At 40.7% G+C, this 4,958-nt stretch overlaps 2 pseudogenes; one reads left to right on the top strand and one right to left on the bottom strand.

Annotated features, from left to right (window-relative positions):
- Positions 1–2,675: 2,675 nt before the first annotated feature.
- On the bottom strand, positions 2,676–2,794 carry LOC134931644 (5S ribosomal RNA; annotated as a pseudogene).
- Positions 2,795–2,869: 75 nt separating this feature from the next.
- Positions 2,870–2,988, top strand: LOC134931480 (5S ribosomal RNA; annotated as a pseudogene).
- Positions 2,989–4,958: the final 1,970 nt, after the last annotated feature.

The following is a 4,958-nucleotide window of genomic DNA, read 5'->3' on the forward strand; positions in this document are numbered from 1 at the left end:
AGTGGCAAGGAACGGCTGAGGCCCTGGCCTATGTTCATGGCTAGTGGTTCAGCTTCACATGAGGATGGAAGCACTCATCCTCTCGCTAGAAAACTGCAGTGCCACTCCTAGATGGGCCAGGTGTTTGTGTCGGCCACTTGTGTCGCTTAGCTTAGTCACACAGCGACCTTGGTGCGCCTCTTTTTTTCTTTGCATCATGTGCTGTTTGGGGACTATTTTTTTGAAGTGCCATCCTGTCTGACACTGCAGTGCCACTCCTAGATGGGCCAGGTGTTTGTGTCGGCCACTTGTGTCGCTTAGCTTAGTCACACAGCGACCTTGGTGTGCCTCTTTTTTTCTTTGCATCATGTGCTGTTTGGGGACTATTTTTTTGGAGTGCCATCCTGCCTGACACTGCAGTGCCACTCCTAGATGGGCCAGGTGTTTGTGTCGGCCACTTGGGTCGCTTAGCTTAGTCACACAGCTACCTCATTGCGCCTCTTTTTTTCTTTGCATCATGTGCTGTTTGGGGGCTATTTTTTTGAAGTGCCATCCTGTCTGACACTGCAGTGTCACTCCTAAATGGGCCAGGTGTTTGTGTCGGCCACTTGGGTCTTTGTGTCGGCCACTTGGGTTGCTTAGCTTAGTCACACAGCTACCTCATTGCGCCTCTTTTTTTCTTTGCATCATGTGCTGTTTGGGGACTATTTTTTGAAGTGCCATCCTGCCTGACACTGCAGTGCCACTCCTAGATGGGCCAGGTGTTTGTGTCGGCCACTTGTGTCGCTTAGCTTAGTCACACAGCGACCTTGGTGTGCCTCTTTTTTTCTTTGCATCATGTGCTCTTTGGGGACAATTTATTTGAAGTGCCATCCTGCCTGACACTGCAGTGCCACTCCTAGATGGGCCAGGTGTTTGTGTCGGCCACTTGTGTCGCTTAGCTTAGCGATCCAGCGACCTCGGTGCAAATTTTAGGACTAAAAATAATATTGTGAGGTGTGAGGTGTTCAGAATAGACTGAAAATGAGTGTAGATTATGGTTATTGAGGTTAATAATACTATGGGATCAAAATGACCCCCAAATTCTATGATTTAAGCTGTTTTTGAGAGCTTTTTGTAAAAAACACCCTAATCCAAAACACACGCGAATCCGACAAAAAATTTTCAGGGAGGTTTTGCCAAAACGCGTCCGAATCCAAAACACGGCCACGGTACCGAATCCAAAACCAAAACACAAAACCCGAAAAATTTCCGGTGCACATCACTAATAAATACATGTTCAAAGAAATGAATTCCAGGTATGTATCAGTGTAAAGTGAGTGCAGCAATTACTCATTTTCTATGGGCTGAGATTGTAATCGATGGACATTATTGAAATTGTTAAGATTGATTTCCACTGGCCAATAATAATAAAACTTACTCTGCTGCAAGGACTTGCAAATTATTGCTGCGCTGTTATTTTCAGGACAACCTGGAGTTGAGTAAGAAACTTTACTTCAAAGTATTAATGACAGCCATTCATTTAGCACCTAAATTTATGGCTACATATACATTAGTTACATCTGTTTTGCACTTGAAATGCATTATCAAAAGTGCAATAGTAGTCACTATAACACTATTGCAAGAGCTGCATATCAGTATGATATGCCAGCATACGGAATCCCGGCGGTCATAATACTGATGCCAGGATGCTGGTGAGCAAAGGGGCAACAGGGCTGAGTGAGGGGTGTTTGACACTCTCCACAACACCCTAACCCTCCCTTCTTGCAGCCTAACCCTAACCTCCCCCCTAAGTGCCTAACCCTAACCACCCATTGGAGGTGCCTAACCCTAACCTCCCATCCCTGCTGCCTAAACCTAACCATTCCTCCCCCGCATCCTGACCCAAACCCTCCCTGGGGGTGCCAAACACTAACCCTCCCCCTCCGCAGCCTAACCTTAACCTACCCCCCCTGCTGCCTAACCCCAACCCCTCTGCCTGGTGCCTAAACCTAACCCCCCTCCTCTAAACCTAACCTTGCGGCCATACTTATGTTTGGGATTCCAGCTGTTGGTATTCTGGCATCTGCCTCCTGTTCCTTTCAGAGTTCCACCATAGGGATTCTAAAGGGTGTTGGTATTCTGGCGCTGGAATCCCGACAGCCGCCATTTTGACCTCTTGAACACATCCCCAGAGATGTATAGTTATATTGTTTAGAGAAAGAAAATAGGTTTAGGGATTCCGCACAGAACCGTGGGTCAGTTTGGAAACAAATTATATTATTAGTCTCTGAAAACTGACTATTTAGACTCTAGTCTATAGTCTATCACCGCCTGCCTACTATACAGTGATTTGGTAGAGGTGGCACCAAGTGTGATTGTCAGTGGTGCTCCCAAGGTTATTGAACATAATCAAGTATGCAAGTGGGAGAAGAAAAAGAAGTAACCTTGGTTGGGAGCACTCTATTTCAGAGACAAAAGATTGTAATTATTATTGTGTTGAAACATAACTTTTATTTTGCTGTACTTAATAAAAAGAAACCACAAGGACCAACCTTGAGGGTAGAAAATGTTTTTACAATGCAGCTAAATTTAAGGACAAAAAGATTCCTTTAACCGTGAAAATATTAAAGAGATAATAGTTTATCTTTTGCTTGAATGCATAAGTATGTCAGAAGTCATGCATATAGTCCTCTTTCTGTGACACTGCCATATGTGACCCACAACACCTGATATTCCCAGGTGGTCATCCAACCTGGTACTGATCAGGTCCAACACTGTATTGCTTCCAAGATTGGACGAGATTGGGCATATACAGTGTGGTATGGTAGTAGGTGTTTAGCGGAGGAATAGTGGCCCCCACGGGGAAAAAATGATAATATAACCCCTTATGGATATTCCTCCACTAAACACCTACTACCATACCACATTGTATATGCCCAATCTCGTCCAATCTTGGAAGCAATACAGTGTTGGGCCTGATCAGTACCAGGTTGGATGACCACCTGGGAATATCAGGTGTTGTAGGTCACATATGGCAGTGTCACAGAAAGAGGACTATATGCATGGCTTCTGACATACATATTATGCATTCAAGCAAAAGATAAACGATTATCTCATTAATATTTTCACGGTTAAAAGAATCTTTTTGTCCTTAAATTTAGCTGCATTGTAAAAACATTTTCTACCCTCAAGGTTGGTCCTTGTGGTTTCTTTTTATTAGGTACAGCAAAATAAAAGTTATGTTTTAACACAGTAATAATTACAATCTTTTGTCTCTGAAATAGAGTGCGACCAACCAAGGTTACTTCTTTTTCTTCTCCCACTTGCATACTTAGTTATATTGTTTGCAAGGTACTGTATTTGGGCAGAAACCATTTTAAAGTGTCAAATGCATACATGTATTCATGTTATTCAACTTGAGTATGCCTTTTCATGTCACTACTCTTTTTGACTTCTGCATATGCTGGCATTTTAGAAACCATCTATTTGTGTTAAATGTCTTTTGTTAAAGTAATTCAACTAATCTATGCCTAGAAGGACTTTTAACATTCCTTCAAAATCAATAATCAACCACTTCAACCACAGTACAAATCCCTCAATTAAATGCTTGATTGACTGTTCAATTATTATTAATGAAAAGCAGCTATTACTCTTATAAAAAAAAAAGGAATTAGTGAAGTGTAGTTATATGCTGATTGAATAAACACATATCAAAAAGCTTAATGGAACATTATCTAGTCTCAAAGGATACATATGTTCATTCCCACAAACCTGAAAGTAAGAATGGACAATGTGAATGATAATTATGAGAATGAACACTACTGCGGTAGAATTCCACCCATACAGTATGTGATGAAACATAAATATTGGCCATTGTTGGAAAAAATTTACATTTTTAATTCTATGTAAAATGCTGGAACATAATAAAATAAAGATATACTGTACTTTTTAGGAGCATTGTTCACTTAATGCATAGTTTAGTTAATACAATATTAAACATGGCAACAATCTCAAAACACACAAATGATTTAAAATTTGTATTGTATTTTGCATTCAACATAACTAAATTGTACAAACCTCTTAGGCTTAGGAATGTACAGCTATAAAATTTATTTGTAACTGTTTTATACTGGCAGCAATTATTCTCTTCACACTAATGACTTCTCAGTCTCCCGTTGTTACTATTTGCAAAGGACAACTAAAAATCATACTTTGTTGTCTCACCTGTCCCTGGATGCTTGGCTCTCCCTCACAATGCTGATAGACAGTTTCATTACCTTTGTATTTAATTACCTGGTCCTGTCAATCAACACTATGATGCTGCAGTGAGCAGGAAAATTGGCAATCGCACTGTCTTTGGATATTACTGGCAACCATTAACATTAAAAGAAGAGCAAGCACGAGTAAGGAGGACAACTCCTGTAACTGTCAAACAGTCAATTTTAGTATGAAGCTAGAAAATGTGACCTGTTTGTTGAACAGTGATTTATTGCAGGAACATTGTACTCACCTTATTACTTGCTCCCTATTACTGGGAACATTGGACCCAGACCAATGCACAGGCTCCAAATTGATATCTTTCCATTGTAAGGAGTACAGCTCAGATCCCCATTGTTATGTGAACCATGCTGTAGATACAGTAAGGTAATGGGATGTTTCCTGTACACTACACACAGCGCAAAGATGTAAGATGTTAAGGGGCCGCCCCACGACTAATTACCCCTGTCTAAATGCCTCTCTCCAGACACCACAGATACAAGCGAAAGAAAATAATAGGAGTAAAAAATCACAAAGCGCCACCAATTCAGTGTATAATACTGCATAGAATCATACGTTCCTTTTGTGGCTGAAATTCAATTTCATGCGTCCAGGATTTCCCTCTCATTCATTGAACAGGTTTATCCATGGATATGTAAAATTAGAGGGGAAATGCCATCATGTGCAGGTAACATAACATTTATTTATAACATCATACAAGATGTAAACAGATAGTAATA

This window comes from Pseudophryne corroboree, chromosome 5 (assembly GCF_028390025.1).
Source record: "Pseudophryne corroboree isolate aPseCor3 chromosome 5, aPseCor3.hap2, whole genome shotgun sequence".
NCBI lineage: Eukaryota > Metazoa > Chordata > Amphibia > Anura > Myobatrachidae > Pseudophryne > Pseudophryne corroboree.